The following is an 18,498-nucleotide window of genomic DNA, read 5'->3' as shown; positions in this document are numbered from 1 at the left end:
GTAGATCCAAGACCACAGATGAAGTGATTGAAATAGAACAATTTTTGAATTGTAATTCCACTTATGTAGTGTATCTGGTAGAGTGTGGTTGTGGCATTCAGTACGTGGGACGTACGATAAGGAAACTGAAAGTGCGTTTCCTAGAACATAGGCCCTCATTCTGAGTTGATCGCTCGCTAGCTGCTTTTAGCAACGATGCAAACGCTAAGCCGCCGCCCTCTGGGAGTGTATCTTAGCTTAGCAGAAGTGAGAATGAAAGGATCGCATATTTGCTACAAAAAAAGATTGTGCAGTTTCAGAGTAGCTCGAGACTTACTCCTAGCTAGCGATCACTTCAGACTGTTTAGTTCCTGTTTTGACGTCACAAACACGCCCTGCGTTCGGCCAGCCACTCCCCCGTTTCCCCAGCCACTCCTGCGTTTTTCTCGGGAACGCCTGCGTTTTTACACACACTCCCCGAAAACGCTCAGTTTCCGCCCAGAAACACCCACTTCCTGTCAATCACTCACCGATCAACAGAGCGACAGAAAAGTGTCGCTCGACCTTGTGTAAAACTGCATAGTTTTGTGTGAAAGTACTTCGCGTGTGCGTACTGCGGCCCGTACGCATGCGCAGAAATGCAGATTTTTAGCCTGATCGCTGTGCTGCAAACAACGGCAGCGGGCGATCAACTCGGAATGACCCCCATAGAAGGAACATACTTAAGAAATGCCCCCTACACAGTCTATCCAGACATACCAGCTCCTGTGAATATGGTGCCTTAACCCATATTCGAGTGTTAGCTCTGGAACAGGCCAGAATAACTGAAAGGGGTGGAGATCGTTTTAACCTATTGTGTAGGAGGGAGGCCTTTTGGATCTTTCGACTGAAGACTCTTGAACCATTCGGCCTAATAATATATTGTTTATGATAGAGACGGTTTATGCCTATTTACCTTTTAGTCCTAAGGTGCAGTGGAATTAGGGCATTTATTTAATATCGATAAACACTAATATGTCCACCCAGATTTAGATTTATGGTCCAATCCTGGTGGGAGATGGCTATATTTGTATTTAAATGCGTTATACCGAGGTGTGGATTTTTGATGTGTGCCCATGAACGATAACACCATAGGAATTTATATAAACCTTATACAAGATTAAACGAATTTATGTAGACTTAATACTAGCTAAATAGACACCTCATTGTGGTCTTATAGTTGTATATGTCAATATATATATATATTTATATTATATGTGTATTTTTCCTTTTATTTTTATATATATATATATATATATATATAACAACAATCGAAAATCAGAGGCGGCACTCAGAGTCTTGTGAAGCAGTGAAAAAAACTTGTATTTGTGAGGTCTCACAAATACAAGTTTTTTTCACTGCTTCACAAGACTCTGAGTGCCGCCTCTGATTTTCGATTGTTGTTGCATGTCAGGGAGAGGATCCCTGGGGAGGGCACCAGAGCAGGATACACCCTACGGGGGAGGACTGGAGTGCCAGAGAACATTTGGAATATATATATATATATATATATATATATATATTTATTTTTTTTACGTGCAAATGTATTATGAAAACTATAGCATTAAGGACTTTTAATATGCTATCGGAGATTGACATATGATTGATACCATTTGACTGCTGGTTTTCTATATTAGGCTGCTGGTGTCAGTTCCTAAAAAGGGTTTAAAAATAATCCACTATAGTTATAACCAATAAGGAACCCGCAGTGGGTATAAATAGAGACTTTGAACACCCCCAGCTATACCTCTAATGAAACCGCCCACCTTTGAAGGCGGAGAAACCCGTCAGGTGATCGGTATTATGACGGTGGAACGCAGCCGGAAGCCAGAAGCCCCGAACCCGGAAGTCGCGTAACGCGGCAATCCAGCACTGTCCATCCCCGCTGTCAAAATCGGCAAGTGAGTGAGGAATATTCCCTCTCCTCACACAGCAAACACCATAGGTGTGGATACCATCTGTCTGCAGGACTCACATTGCCCATCACACAGCTGGACAGTCAAACCAGAAGCTCCAATTGGTGAAGTATACCAGTTTATACTAAGCAAAGAACTGCTTTTACTAACATCACATTGAGCTCAAGGTGCTTTAGTTACTAGTGGCCACTAACAGCCGGCTTATGCATGCAAATTATCTTATAGCTGACCAGCATTGTGCATGATCATCAGCAAGTCCCGAGTTTACAGGACACGTGTCTTTTATTATTGATTTTAAATGTTCTCATGTCGTGTTGCTAAAAATTAAAGTTATACTATATTTATATAGAATTTTTATGAATAAAATTGTATATTTACAAAACCAGCAGCTGTTGTAATATTATCTTTTCTGAGCGCCCACGTTGTTTTATCTAGTTGTTTATATTTAAAAATTGGTGGATATCCAGATCCTCTGTTTGTGGCCTGCCAGAAGAGTGAAGACAAGCAAAAAACCCCTATTTAAAAATTAGCGCCCACTTTTTGCTGCTAGGCAAGTTAATTTTGACTATCTCTATAGAAGAGATAGTCAAAATTGACACTTAGCCAAAATCGCACATAGTCAGAATCGCAAGAACATATTGAGTGTGCTTGCGATACTGACTATGTGCCGACCTAGCCCCTGTCGCATAGTGAGAATCGGGCATAGCCCGAATCTCACCGTGTGTATGGACCTTAACTCTGGATTAATGAATAGTTTAAAAAAAATAGAGACCTTGGTTGACAGGTATAAGGTGGAGTTTAGATCGTACTGTGGGTTTTAACCTTTTTACTCCAACTTTGTATTTGACTGTTAAGCCCTCTGTTTTTTTAAATTTTTTAATTATTCCCACCAGGATAACATATAGAGGGGCACAGAGAAATTTTATTTTCTGAATTCTATATTAAAATACAGAAATGTGTTAACAGTAAGTATATTCCATGGGTTGGGTATGAAATCCCGGCGGTCAGAATACCGATGCCAGGATCCTGGCTGCCAGAATGCTGGCAGCGGGGCAAGAGCTAGAAAGCCCCTGTGCTCGCCATAGGTTCTATTCTATTGGGCAGTACGGATGGTGTAATGATTAGCATTACTGTCTCTCACCACTGAGGTCTTGGGTTCGATTCCCACCATGGCCCTAACTGTATGGAGTTTGTATATTCTCCTCGTACTTGCATGGGTTTCCTCCGGGTGCTCCGGTTTCCTCCCATAATCCAAAAATATACTGGTAGGTTAATTGGCTTCCAACCCAAAATTAACCCTAGTGTGAATGTGTCTGTGTGTACATGTGATAGGGAATATAGATTGTAAGCTCCACTGGAGAGGGAAAAGATGTGAATGGCCAAATATTCTCTGTAAAGCGTTGCGGAATATGTGTGTGCTATATAAATAACTGGTAATAAATAAATATTCCCGCAAGACACCCACGAGTGGGAATAGCTCTGGCGCAGCTATTGGCAGTCTCAGCGGTCGGGATCCCAGAGTCTGTATTCTGACTGCCGGGATCCCGACCGCCGGGATTATAGGCGTGCACAGCACATTTTATTAGGGGGTGCACCATTGGAGGGTTGTGTCTAGTACCGCCTTTTGGGCGTGTCTAGCACCATCTATTGACGGTCAACGCAATCTAAAATATCCACCCTTGTACCAATCCTAAAAAAGCAGATACATTGTCAGATGTTGTGGTGTCCACCAAACAAACACCCCTGATGGCACTCACTGCAATTACACTGCTCCTCCTCAGCCTGGTCTGGCTCCTCCTCTCTTTCCCCTGCAAGCTGCAGCAGCTTACTTACAAGTCAATCTCTCACTGACAGTCACAGACTAGTACTGCTGCTGCTGGAAAAACGAGTGACGTGTCAATGCTGCGGCAGACCGCCTGCCAGTATTGAATTCGTCTTCCTAAGAGGAACGCTGGCTGCATGCTGCTCCTCATCAGTGGCTGGTGTTGACATAGCATAGAAGGAGAGAGGTGGGCGTGTGGCGGGTGGGCGTGGAAGCAGCATGACGTCATCACGGCACATAATGCTGTTTTTTTACATGGAGGTGGAGCTGGGAGTTTGAAAGCTGGTGGCAGTGGCACCCTTGAATAACCCAGGTGTCCGGTCAGTAATGCAGTCCTGACGGTGCAGCGCAGAGGGGACAGTAATCAGCCTGCTCGGCGATCGCTGCATCAGGCATGTGAGGTCAGACATTAGGGGGTGCCTGTGCGCACCAGGCACCCCCCCCTGCGCACACCTATGGCCGGGATATTAACTACATCCCATATTCCATACGCCAAATGTTAGTCTGAACTAAAAAATAATTGATGATAATTTACTGTTGCCCCTTCCCTCCCCTTCTTCCCATGTCGCTCACTCTCCCAGTTGTTAGTAAACTTGTGTGCTTATGATGTGACTAGGAGTATGTGCCACTTTGGGTCTCTTGTAGTTGTTGTGATAGAAAAGGGAAAGCATGCTGCATTACTTCTATAATAATGTCCTATTGTAAAATTAATCTTTATAACAATAACCACATCACATTTCATGATTATTCCTCTTCAATTTTTGTCTTTTAAAATATAATTTTGAGTGTTATTGTTAGGTTGGCAATTGCACATGATAAAATATTACTAGAAAATGGTTATGAAACATTATACACTTGTCATTGTGCAAGTGCAATAGTAAATATTTGCCGTAATTGTGTCAACTTGCCAAAGCTGTATTCAAAGTTAGCACTTAGTAGAAACAACATGCAATTATTTTTCCATTTGTGATGAATATGTTCCCTAGAGTAGCTATGCTTTTTTTTTAGATTAATACAGAATGCAGATAAACAAGGTTTTCTCTGTAAGATGTAATAGTCTTTGTTTCATCGAACATTTATAGAAAAATAAAGATTTTATACAGTAATTGTATGTCCTACCAGAGAATACTGTTTAGAATACATATTCCAAAATGTTTTTTAAACAGTGATGACTAATGGTGCATACACAGTCCGATGCACTCAATGGCCGACATTAACTATGTGATGTGGCCGGAGTCTGGCGCCACTGACATATAGTCAATGTTGGGCTGCTTGCACAGTCTATTTTTTCTTGCGATGACTATACCGCAGGACAGCGCATTGGCATCGCAAGCTGTGTACAATGGCCCTCATTCCGAGTTGATCGGTCGCAAGGCGAATTTAGCAGAGTTACACACGCTAAGCCTACGCCTACTGGGAGTGTATCTTAGCTTCTTAAAATTGCGACCGATGTAATCGCAATATTGCGATTACAAACTACTGAGCAGTTTCTGAGTAACTTCAACCTTACTCTGCCTGTGCGATCAGTTCAGTGCTTGTCGTTCCTGGTTTGACGTCACAAACAAACCCAGCGTTCGCCCAGACACTCCCCCGTTTCTCCAGCCACTCCTGCGTTTTTTCCGGAAACGGTAGCGTTTTCAACCACACGCCCATAAAACGCCGTGTTTCCGCCCAGTAACACCCATTTCCTGTCAATCACATTACGATCGCCGGAGCGATGAAAAAGCCGTGAGTAAAAATACTATCTTCATTGTTAAATTACTTGGCGCAGTCGCAGTGCGAATATTGCGCATGCGTACTAAGCGGATTTTCATTGCGATGCGATGAAAAATACCGAGCGAACGACTCGGAATGAGGGCCAATATGCACTAACTTTCCTTACGATTTTGACTATAGTCAAAATCGTAAGGAAAGTTAGTGCATATAGCACCGTGTGTATGCACCTTAAGAACTAATTGTGCAGGGGGCTTAAAAGATAGAAGTTACAGTACACTGCTTCATATACACAAGTGTTTCGGCTTTACCACAAGAAATATTTAAAAGTGCATGATCACTTCATAGTCTGTGTGTACCAGCCCCTGGAAATTCATAATCTTTGCAAAGTCCAAATTATTACCAAATAATGATTGTTGGTGCTTGCAGCAGCATTGCGGGCTGCACTGGGGAATTATTTGAGGGCGGCCTGTTGTTAAAGTGTACTGTTAACTAGAGATGAGCGGGTTCGATTCTCGGAGTACCGAACTTCACGTGGTTTACACGGGTCCAAGGCAGCCTCGGTTCTTCCCGCCTTACTCGCAATACCCGAACGGGGGAAAACGTCATCCTCCCACTGTCGGATTCTCGCGAGATTCGGATTCCATATAAAGAGTCGCGCGTCGCCGCCATTTTCACTCGTGCATTGTAGATTAAGCGGAGAGGACGTGGCTACGTTCTCTGAGTGAAAAGCTCAATATGAGCTTAATATCAGCTCAATATCTGTGCTCAGTATCAGTGCTGCATTGTGGTGACCAGTATACTACAGTACAATAGTCCAGTGCTGTTCTCGCTGCCCAGTGTCAGTTTTAGTATCCTCATCAGTGCTCAGGATCAGTGCTCATTGTCTTGCTGCTGCATTGTGATGACCAGTATACTACAGTACAATAGTCCAGTGCTGTTCTCGCTGCCCAGTGTCTGTTCTAGTATCCTCATCAGTGCTCAGTATCACTACTCATTGTCTTGTGCTGCATTGTGGTGACCAGTATACTACAGTACAATAGTCCAGAGCTGTTCTCGCTGCCCAGTGTCAGTTCTAGTATCCTCATCAGTGCTCAGGATCAGTGCTCATTGTCTTGCTGCTGCATTGTGGTGACCAGTACACTACAGTACAATAGTCCAGTGCTGTTCTCGCTGCCCAGTGTCAGTTCTAGTATCCTCATCAGTGCTCAGTATCACTACTCATTGTCTTGTGCTGCATTGTGGTGACCAGTATACTACAGTGCATTACTAAAAGTCCAGTGTCTTGTGCTGCATCTTGCTGCTGTAGGGTGCTGTGGTAGTGTCCTGTCACGGTGCATAGGTCATCATCATTCCAGTCATAGTGGTATCTGGTATCTGGTATCTATCTAGTGGTATCTAATTCCAGACATTACTGCCGTCTAATTCCAGATATATTACTGGCATATAATTCCACACATTAAAAAATGGAGAACAACATTTTGGAGGGTAAAATAGGGAAATATCAAGATCCACTTCCACCTAGTGCTGAAGCTGCTGCCACTAGTCATGGCAGAGACGATGAAATGCCATCAACATCGTCTGCCAAGGCCGATGCCCAATGTCATAGTAGAGAGCATGTAAAATCCAAAAAACAAAAGTTCAGTAAAATGACCCAAAAAATCGAAATTAAAAGCGTCTGAGGAGAAGTGTAAACTTGCCAATATGCCATTTACGACACGGAGTGGCAAGGAACGGCTTAGGCCCTGGCCTATGTTCATGGCTAGTGGTTCAGCTTCACATGAGGATGGAAGCACTCATCCTCCTGCTAGAAAAATGAAAAGAGTTAAGCTGGCAAAAGCACAGCAAAGAACTGTGCGTTCTTCTAAATCACAAATCCCCAAGGAGAGTCCAATTGTGTCGGTTGCGATGCCTGACCTTCCCAACGCTGGACGGGAAGAGGTGGCTCCTTCCACCATTTGCACGCCCCCTACAAGTGCTGGAAGGAGCACCCACAGTCCAGTTCCTGATAGTCAAATTGAAGATGTCACTGTTGAAGTACACCAGGATGAGGATATGGGTGTTGCTGGCGCTGAGGAGGAAATTGACAAGGAGGATTCTGATGGTGAGGTGGTTTGTTTAACTCAGGCACCCGGGGAGACACCTGTTGTCCGTGGGATGAATAAGGCCATTAAAATTCCTGGTCAAAAAAAAAAAAAATCACCTCTTCGGTGTGGAATTATTTCAACAGAAATGCGGACAACTGGTGTCAAGCCGTGTGTTGCCTTTGTCAAGCTGTAATAAGTAGGGGTAAGGACGTTAACCACCTAGGAACATCCTCCCTTATACATCACCTGGAGCGCATTCATCAGAAGTCGTTGACAAGTTCAAAAACTCTGGATGACAGCGGAAACAGTCCACTGACAACTAAATCCCTTCTTCCTCTTGTACCCAAGCTCCTGCAAACCACACCACCAACTCCCTCAATCTCAATTTCCTCCTTAGACAGGAACGCCAATAGTCCTGCAGGCCATGTCACTGGCAAGTCTGACGAGTCCCCTCCTAACTGGGATTCCTCCGATGGATCCTTGAGTGTAACGCCTACTGCTGCTGGCGCTGCTGTTGTTGCTGCTGGAAGTCGATCGCCATCCCAGAGGGGAAGTCGGAAGACCACTTGTACTACTTCCAGTAAGCAATTGACTGTCCAACAATCCTTTGCGAGGAAGATGAAATATCACAGCAGTCATCCTGTTGCAAAGCGGATAACTCAGGCCTTGACAACTATGTTGGTGTTAGACGTGCATCCGGTATCTGCCGTTAGTTCACAGGGACTTAGAGAATTGCTTGTTGAGGTAGTGTGTCCCCGGTACCAAATACCATCTAGGTTCCACTTCTCTAGGCAGGCGATACCGAGAATGTACACAGACATCAGAAAAAGAGTCACCAGTGTCCTAAAAAATGCAGTTGTACCCACTGTCCACTTAACCACGGACATGTGGACCAGTGGAGTAGGGCAGACTAAGGACTATATGACTGTGACAGCCCACTGGGTAGATGTATTGCCTCACGCAGCAGCAACAACAGCAGCAGCAGCAGCGGCACCATTTGCAGCATCTCGCAAACGCCAACTCGTTCCTAGGCAGGCTATGCTTTGTATCACTGCTTTCCATAAGAGGCTCACAGCTGACAGCCTCTTACGGAAACTGAGGAACATCATCGCAGATTGGCTTACCCCAATTGGACTCTCCTGGGGATTTGTGACATCGGACAACGCCACCAATATTGTGTGTGCATTACATGTGGGCAAATTCTAGCACGTCCCATGTTTTGCACATACAATGAATTTGGTGGTGCAGAATTTTTTTAAAAACGACAGGGGCATGCAGGAGATGCTGTCGACCCGAAGAATTGCGGCCCACTTTCGGCATTCAGCCACCGCGTGCCGAAGACTGGAGCACCAGCAAACACTCCTGAACATGCCCTGCCATCAGTTGAAGCAAGAGGTGGTAACGAGGTGGAATTCAACCCTCTACATGCTTCAGAGGATGGAGGAGCAGCAAAAGGCCATTCAAGCCTATACATCTGCCTACGATATAGGCAAAGGAGGGGGAACGCACCTGACTCAAGCGCAGTGCAGAATGATTTCAACGTTGTGCAAGGTTCTCCAACCCTTTGAACTTGCCACACGTGAAGTAAGTTCAGACACTGCCAGCCTAAGTCAGGTCATTCCCCTCATCAGGCTTTGCAGAAGCAGCTGGAGAGATTGAAGGAGGAGCTAAAACAGAGCGATTCCGCTAGGCATGTGGGACTTGTGGATGGAGCCCTTCATTCGCTTAACCAGGATTCACGGGTGGTCAATCTGTTGAAATCAGAGCACTACATTTTGGCCACCGTGCTTGATCCTAGGTTTAAAGCCTACGTTGTATCTCTCTTTCCGGCAGACACAAGTCTGCAGATGTTCAAAGACCTGCTGGTGAGACAATTATCAAGTCAAGCGGAACGTGACCCGCCAACAGCTCCTCCTTCATTTTCTCCCGCCACTGGAGCTGCCATGAAAAGGATAACATTTCCAAAACCACCCGCTGGCGGTGATGCAGGGCAGTCAGGAGCGATAGCTGACATCTGGTCCAGACTGGAGGATTTGCCAACGATTCCTGACATGTCGTCTACTGTCACTGCATATGATTCTGTCACCATTGAAAGAATGGTGGAGGATTATATGAGTGACAGCATCCAAGTAGGCATGTCAGACAGTCCGTACGTATACTGGCAGGAAAAAGAGGCAATTTGGAGGCCCTTGCACAAACTGGCTTTATTTTACCTAAGTTGCCCACCCCCCTCCAGTGTGTACTCCGAAAGAGTGTTTAGTGCAGCCGGTAACCTTGTCAGCGATTGGCGTAGGAGGTTACTTCCAGAAAATGTGGAGAAGATGATGTTCATCAAAATAAGTTATAATCAATTCCTCCGTGGAGACATTTACCAGCAACTGCCTCCAGAAAGTACACAGGGACCTGTGATGGTGGATTCCAGTGGGGACGAATTAATACTCTGTGAGGAGGGGGATGTACACAATGAAAGGGTTGAGGAATCGGACGATGAGGAGGAGGTGGACATCTTGCCTCTGTAGAGCCAGTTTGTGCAAGGAGAGATTGATTGCTTCTTTTTTAGTGGGGGCCCAAACCAACCAATCATTTCAGCCACAGTCGTGTGGCAGACCCTGTCGCTGAAATGATGGATTTGTTAAAGTGTGCATGTCCTGTTTATACAACATAAGGGTGGGTGGGAGGGCCCAAGGACAATTCGGACAATTCCATCTTGCACCTCTTTTTTTTATTTTTTATCTTTGCATCATGTGCTGTTTGGGGACTATTTTTTTTAAGTGCCATCCTGACTGACACTGCAGTGCCACTCCTAGATGGGCCAGGTGTTTGTGCCGCCCACTTGGGTCGCTTAGCTTAGTCATCCAGCGACCTCGGTGCAAATTTTAGAACTAAAAATAATATTGTGAGGTGTTCAGAATAGACTGGAAATGAGTGGAAATGATGGTTATTGAGGTTAATAATACTATAGGATCAAAATTACCCCAAAATTCTATGATTTAAGCTGTTTTTGAGGGGTTTTTGAAAAAAAAACATCCGAATCCAAAACACACCCGAATCCGACAAAAATTCTTAAGGGAGGTTTTGCCAAAACGCGTCAGAATCCAAAATACGACCGGCGAACCGAATCCAAAACCAAAACACAAAACCCGAAAAATGCCCGCTGCACATCTCTACTGTTAACATGTTATAGAGGATAGGCAGATAAAAAATGGGTCTGAGTACAAGGCCTGCAGAGGTGGCTCTACAGGTGGGGCTGCTGCACAGTCCAAAATTCAAATAGGGGAGCCGCACCAGCTGCCGATGAGTCCCACCCTGCGACATTTGGCAGCAGTTGGTGTGTCTCCCCTATTTGAAATTTGCACTGCGCTGCAGCCCCACCTCTGGAGCCGTCAATTCCTGTGGTAGTAAATGGCTACTGGATATTCCAGTGAGTGGGCAGACTTGTTTAATCTCACAGACAGGTAACAGTGCATCAAATGACAGATACTCTGAATCAGGGACCAATTCAGATAGCCTCTAAACCAGATATTCCCAATCTTAGTCCTCAAGGCACAACAGTCCAGGTTTTAGTGATATCCATGCTTGAGCACAGGTGACTTAATTAGTACCTTAGTTATTTAGTTATTTTGATTTAACCACCTGTGCTGAAACCTGGATATCACTAAAACCTGCACTGTTAGTGTGCCCTGAGGACCGACATTGAGAATGCCTGCTCTAAACAAACAGTATGCTGCCATTACATACAGAGGTGTCACTGCCAGTGGTAACAACTGGAGCCAGGGGAAGGAAGGGGTGGGAGGTAGTGCCCGTAAAAAGCGGGCATGGCCTCGCATTCCAAGCCCCCATTTTATTGCTCTGGGGGTCTTGGAAATGCGGACTGCACCCGGGGACCAGTGAGTGTGCAATGCTGGCTCCTACACAGTGACAGGATCTGGGTGCTGCATGTAATGTCACAGTGCAGCACCCTGCTCCTATCACTGTCAATGAAGAGGAGTCAGCACTTTGGTGTTACCCCTCGGCAAGTGACACCCGGGTGCGGGCCGCACCCCCCACACCCCCGCATCTTCAAAAGCAGATGCCTGTCCATAAGCCAATGCTATTTGCTGCTAACAGGGGAAACACCTCCAGAAACACTGGAATTGGACAGTAAGGGGTCTATTCATAAAGCAGAAAAGCCCTGTTTGCGGAAAACAGGTATTTTCTCTGCTTTGGGTTATTCTCGAAGCGGGTTACCATGGAGAAGTTCCTGATTTCCTAATTTAGATCCTGATTGCATGACCAACTACAGACCGGTATCAAACCTTCCTTATCTAGGAAAGGTTATTGAGAAAGTGGTTGCAAATCAACTGGAAACCCGCTGACAACCCATGATATTTATAATCCATTCCAATAAAGATTTACAAGAAGACATAGCACTGAAACAGTCCTTGTGTGTGTTAAATGATCTTCTGATGGCAAGAGACAAAAGGTGACTTTTTAATATTAATCCTTTTAGATCTCTCTGCAGCACTTGATACCGTGGACCATCGGCTTCTGATTGAGCTCTTGAAAATTTTCTGTGGACTGGATGGAACAGTCCTAAGCTAGTTTAAATCACTAGCATATCACAGAGAATTTCATATGGAGTATACTCATCACCATCAGTAAGAATAAAAGGGAATAAACAGAAAAAGACACCAGTCCTTATCTGTTATTCTTCCGGCGCTAATAACAATTAGTAATTAATTACATAAAGTGCATCAATAGCAGCTGAGTAGGACAACTTGCTAGGTTGCCAATTAATTGGAAAACAAGAAAAGAATTGTATACTCTGCGCTATATAACCACTGTATCAAATTAAACTATAGTGTGCAGTCTGTCATACAGAATAATTGACTCAGTAGAACTGTGAAAGTATAACAATAAATTCTTTATCTAATATTAAAAAGCGGTATACATTTTGTACAAAATAAGCTGCATGTATTAAACAACAATTAATCTATAATCACAATTAGTATAGCATATAATGAGATAAAATATCTTTGTTATATTACTAAAAAGATGATAAATGAAAGTACACTGGCGTCCCAGTGATTAATAAATGTCTCGTAAAAAATAATCACAGCTTTATTTAATAATGAGCTTTTGTGTATATTGAGGTATATTTACCCATGTGCAGATTTCTGAGAGTATGGATAAACCGGATCCGTTAATATATATGTGCACATCAATGGGTATGCAGTTTAATAAAACTGATTAAAGCTGGTTTTGAACAGGCCGTATATTTTTCACGGCTACATTCCGGATAGATATAGTTCTTATTAACCTGTATGAAGATCTCCAAAGAACCCACCTCCTCAAACCGGGTGTTAGACCTCACTGCGGAGGCCAGTAGCAGTCACTCGGTACGGGAGAGCGGAAAGCTGGACGTCTGTGGTGATGGCAATCTCCTCAAGCCGGGTGTTAGACCTTAGTACAGCGGCCAATATCACTCACTCGGTACAGGTAGGAAGAGAACCTGACGTCTGCAGCACAGCACTTGGACGGATGTCAGCACCCTCGCCGAGAGCCGCTGGCCGGAGCGCCCGGCGTGTAACCAAGCCGTAATGGGATGTAGCTGTGGAGATCGTTGGCTGTGAGACAGTTTAGCAAGATGGGTCAGCAGGTAGTGCCGAACAGCTGAACTTCGGAAAGTGGGCGTCAATGCGTTTCGTCTCCTTGGCAACCGGAGACTTCCTCAGGACGAATCGTCCTGAGGAAGTCTCCGGTTGCCAAGGAGACGAAACGCATTGACGCCCACTTTCCGAAGTTCAGCTGTTCGGCACTACCTGCTGACCCATCTTGCTAAACTGTCTCACAGCCAACGATCTCCACAGCTACATCCCATTACGGCTTGGTTACACGCCGGGCGCTCCGGCCAGCGGCTCTCGGCGAGGGTGCTGACATCCGTCCAAGTGCTGTGCTGCAGACGTCAGGTTCTCTTCCTACCTGTACCGAGTGAGTGATATTGGCCGCTGTACTAAGGTCTAACACCCGGCTTGAGGAGATTGCCATCACCACAGACGTCCAGCTTTCCGCTCTCCCGTACCGAGTGACTGCTACTGGCCTCCGCAGTGAGGTCTAACACCCGGTTTGAGGAGGTGGGTTCTTTGGAGATCTTCATACAGGTTAATAAGAACTATATCTATCCGGAATGTAGCCGTGAAAAATATACGGCCTGTTCAAAACCAGCTTTAATCAGTTTTATTAAACTGCATACCCATTGATGTGCACATATATATTAACGGATCCGGTTTATCCATACTCTCAGAAATCTGCACATGGGTAAATATACCTCAATATACACAAAAGCTCATTATTAAATAAAGCTGTGATTATTTTTTACGAGACATTTATTAATCACTGGGACGCCAGTGTACTTTCATTTATCATCTTTTTAGTAATATAACAAAGATATTTTATCTCATTATATGCTATACTAATTGTGATTATAGATTAATTGTTGTTTAATACATGCTGCTTATTTTGTACAAAATGTATACCGCTTTTTAATATTAGATAAAGAATTTATTGTTATACTTTCACAGTTCTACTGAGTCAATTATTCTGTATGACAGACTGCACACTATAGTTTAATTTGATACAGTGGTTATATAGCGCAGAGTATACAATTCCTTTCATCACCATCAGTGCCACTGCGATGTAGTGTTCCACAAGGTTCTACACTATCCCCCATGCTTTTTGTAGTATACATGCTACCACTGGGTGAAATAATCAGGCGCCATGGCCTGGTCAACCACTGCTATGCAGATGCTACACAACTGTATCTGTCATTTGAACCCAATAACATCCATAAATGGCTGTCTAGTTGAGCTCCAGGAGTGGATGAGTGCCAGTTGGCTGATAAATCCTGATAAAACAGACCTCCTTATGATAGGACCTCAACGTCAAAGTGTCATGTCTGTTTGTTTTGTAAACCTGAAGTCTATGTGAAGTCGGTGCAGGTAACTGGAGGACTAAGTGTAGAATTGGCTGGTCTGAGGGAAACTGTAAGATGTAGAGGTAAGGAGCAATCCCTGACCAGAACTCAAAACCGGGCTCGGCAGAGGGAGCCGTATCCTGACCACTGGAACACCAGGGACTTTGGTTTTGTTGACAGGATGGTGAATGTACTGTAGTAGGGAGGAGTGTAGCAGAGGATTAACTGGCTAAGAACAGGATGGATATTTTAGATAATGGTATTACACTCTCCTTACTTGGTGAGATTGAGCAGGATCAATGTTGAGCAGGGTTCGACTGGAACTAATGATGAACGGGGTTTGGCTAGAGATACGTGCTGGACTGGACTGGTTACTGGCTGAGGATAATTTGGACCTGACTGGCTACTGGCTGAGGATAAGTTGGACTGAACTGGCTACTGTCTGAGGATAAGCTGGACCGGACTGGCTACTGGCTGAGGATAAGATGGACCAGACTGGCTACTGGCTGAGGGCAACCGGACTGGAACCGGTGAATTTGGATATGCTGCGATGATGAAGCTGAGCAGCCCTTCAGGATCACTGGGATTGGCTTTACCAGTAATTTTGGATGTGCTGCGATGATGAAGCTGAGCAGTCCTTCAGGATCACTGAGTTTGGCTGTACTGGTGAATTTGGATGTGCTGCGATGATGAAGCTGAGCAGCCCTTCATGATCACTGGGTTTAGCTGTACAGGTGAATCAGGATATGCTGCAATGAGAAGCTGAGCAACTATTCAGGTTAGCTCACGAAGCCAGGGAGCTCAGCTACTAGGCTCACACTGAGCTGTGACTCAAAGAACTGGCAGCTTCTGAAACTCAGGTCTGTCTACTTATACCTCTTGGTGTTTGGTGAATAGAGTCAGGTGATTCAGGGAGTCTCAGACAGGATTGAATAGCTCATGGTCAGATGATCAGACCCTGTCACTGCAGTACTCCCAGTTAGGCTCTGATGTGGATTAAGGCCTAGCAGGCCGTGAAAATACTGAAGCCTAAACTTCTAAAAATGAACAGAGGATGCTGACTTTTAGGCCCAAACACCAGAAAGCTGAGTACAGTGGAGAATCAAATGCTGCACATAGGATCTGGCTGATTACTCACAGAGAAATTCCTACTCAAATAGATAATCAGGAGTACGTAATACAGATTGCAGTTTGCATGCTGAACTGAAGCAAATGCAGGTTTACAAGATATGCTGAGGTAAATTGTAATGCAGAGCTGTAATGAAAGAAAAGCAGGTCTGTAATATAAAGAGATGTTGAGCTGTCATACAAACATAAGAAAGACAAACATTTATAAAGCTCTACAAGCAGAGCCGGTGCAAGATTTCTGGGTGCCCTAGACAAAATTTTAGCCTATCACCCCATCCCGTCAACTGTGTCTTGGCTCCTCTGTGCCGCCTCCCCCTGCATCCCGCCACCTGTATCCCAGCTCCTCTCTACTGCTTTGCCCCATCCTGTCCTGCCCCATCCTGTCCCCTGTATCCCAGCTCCTCAGAGCTGCATCCCGACACCTGTATCTCAGCTCCTCTTTACTGTTTTGCCCCATCCCATTATCTATCTCAGCTCCTCAGTGCTGCTTCCCCCATCCCATCACCTGTGTCCCAGCTCCTCTGTGCCGCTTCCCCCTGCATCCCGTCACCTGTATCCCAGCTCCTCGGTGCTGCTTCCCCCATCCCGTTACCTGTATCCTGGCTCCTCAGTGGCGCTTCCCCCCATCCCACCACTTGTATCCCAGTCCCTTTGTGCCGAGTCCCCCCATCCTGTTGCCTGTATATCGGCTCCTTTGTGCCGCTTCTCCCTGCATCCCGACACCTGTACCCAGTTCCTCTGGGCCACTTCCCCCTGCATCTTAGCTCCTCTGTACTGCTTTGCCCCATCCCGTCACCTTGATATATATATATATATATATATATATAAAATACAGGGCCGTCTCTTCATATGGGCTCAGTGGGCACTTTCCCAAGAGCCCCAGGGGTATAAGGGCCTTAGGCTGATAGCTGAGGGTCCCCTGTTTCCAGGGGTACCAGATTTTTGAATATCGTCCCTGGGGAACCAGAGGTATCTGACTTCAAAGCAGTGGTCCCCATCAAAGCCTGTTAATTGCTCTTCCTGGCCAGATATATCAGGTTCTGTCTGACTTAGATTTTTTCTGACTGTATACTCCAAAAGCTGGGACTCTCCCCTTTCGGTTGACATTGGCAGATTGTCTCTACTATGCCCAGAACCAGAGATGTCAGCCTTCCAGCAGCTGGTCCCTGCTCAAGCACCACACGCCTGGGATTTGTCTAAGGATTGCTCTGGCTTCGCAGTGTCCGCTTCGTCAGGGCCATGTATACCTAGGTTAGAGTTAGGTTATACAGGGTGGGGTGTTATGGGGTGTTGTTTTTGTTTTTAGGGGTTTCTTTTGTTTTTGTTTAGTTTTGTTGCATGACTTGCATCAGCAGGTGTGGGTGTTCCACATTTTGATATTCCATACTGCTTTGATGTGCAACTATTATATTCTTTATTTATAGTGATGAGCGGGTTCAGTTCCTCGAAATCCGAACCCCCCCGAACTTCACTCATTTTACACGGTTCCGAGGCGGACTCGAATCTTCCCGCCTTTCTCGGTTAACCCGAGCGTGCCCGAACGTCATCATCCCGCTGTCGGATTCTCGCGAGATTCGTATTCTATATAAGGAGCCGCGTGTCGCCGCCATTTTCACTCGTGCATTGGAGATGATAGGGAGAGGATGTGTGCAGCGTTCTCTCAGTTGTGCTCAGTGTGCTGCAAATATCTATGCTCAGTGTGCTGCAAATATCTGTGCTCAGTGTGCTTGCAAATATCTGTGCTCAGTGTGCTGAAGATATCTACGTTCTCTGCCTGAAAAACGCTCCATATCTGTGCTGCACTGTAGTATATAGTAGGAGGACAGTGCAGAATTTTGCTGACCAGTGACCACCAGTATTATATCAGTACGGTACAGTAGTCCACTGCTCTACCTACCTCTGTGTCGTCAAGTATACTATCCATCCATACCTGTGGTGCATTTTAGTTGTTGTACGCAGTAGTAGGAGGACAGTGCATAATTTTGCTGACCTCCAGTATATAATATATAGCAGTATGGTACATTAGTCCACTGCTCTACCTACCTCTGTGTCGTCAAGTATACTATCCATCCATACCTGTGGTGCATTTTAGTTGTTGTACGCAGTAGTAGGAGGACAGTGCATAATTTTGCTGACCACCAGTATATAATATATAGCAGTACGGTACAGTAGTCCACTGCTCTACCTACCTCTGTGTCGTCAAGTAAACTGTCCATCCATACCTGTGGTGCAATTAAGTTTTGCGCAGTATATATAGTAGGAGGGACCCCCAGTGACGGAGAAGCCTGGTCGATCGGCCTGGGGGCTTAACCCTATATCTGCAGATATACGCAACTAAGATCTCCGTATTATCTGGCTATTATTATGTAGTAATATTTTTCACTCTGTGTGCATTAGGGAACACAGTTTTTTTCCTACACAGAATTACCCCTCCCCTTTTAGCACCTGAGTGACATTACAATCTGATTGAGCAGCTTTCCATTTTGTGTATTGTATATAGAGAGGCATAAATGGGTCAGCATTAGGAGGGATTGCTGACTCCAGAAGTGCCATAGGGGAAGCCAGGGGTATCCCCAGGTAAGCTGGCTCTCAGATGCTGTAGGTGCCATTACCATGTGGCCTTACACTGGGAATTTAACCCAGATATATTTGTAATTATTTATGGGGTGGGTGTGGGGTGCGGTGGCCCCTGTGTCGGTATGGCTGGGCTGCTTCAGGTCGGCACACCCTAACACTTTATTAACACTTATTATTTTCCCTATCACTTTGTATATATTATTTTAATCACATCACTTACATAGCACTTCTGTGCTTCTTATTAACCCCTATTAATTCTCACCTGTGTGCTGACCTGGGGTGGCC

This window comes from Pseudophryne corroboree, chromosome 5 (assembly GCF_028390025.1).
Source record: "Pseudophryne corroboree isolate aPseCor3 chromosome 5, aPseCor3.hap2, whole genome shotgun sequence".
Taxonomy (NCBI): domain Eukaryota; kingdom Metazoa; phylum Chordata; class Amphibia; order Anura; family Myobatrachidae; genus Pseudophryne; species Pseudophryne corroboree.
The sequence above is the reverse complement of the archived record's forward strand: the minus strand, read 5'-3'. Positions refer to the sequence as shown.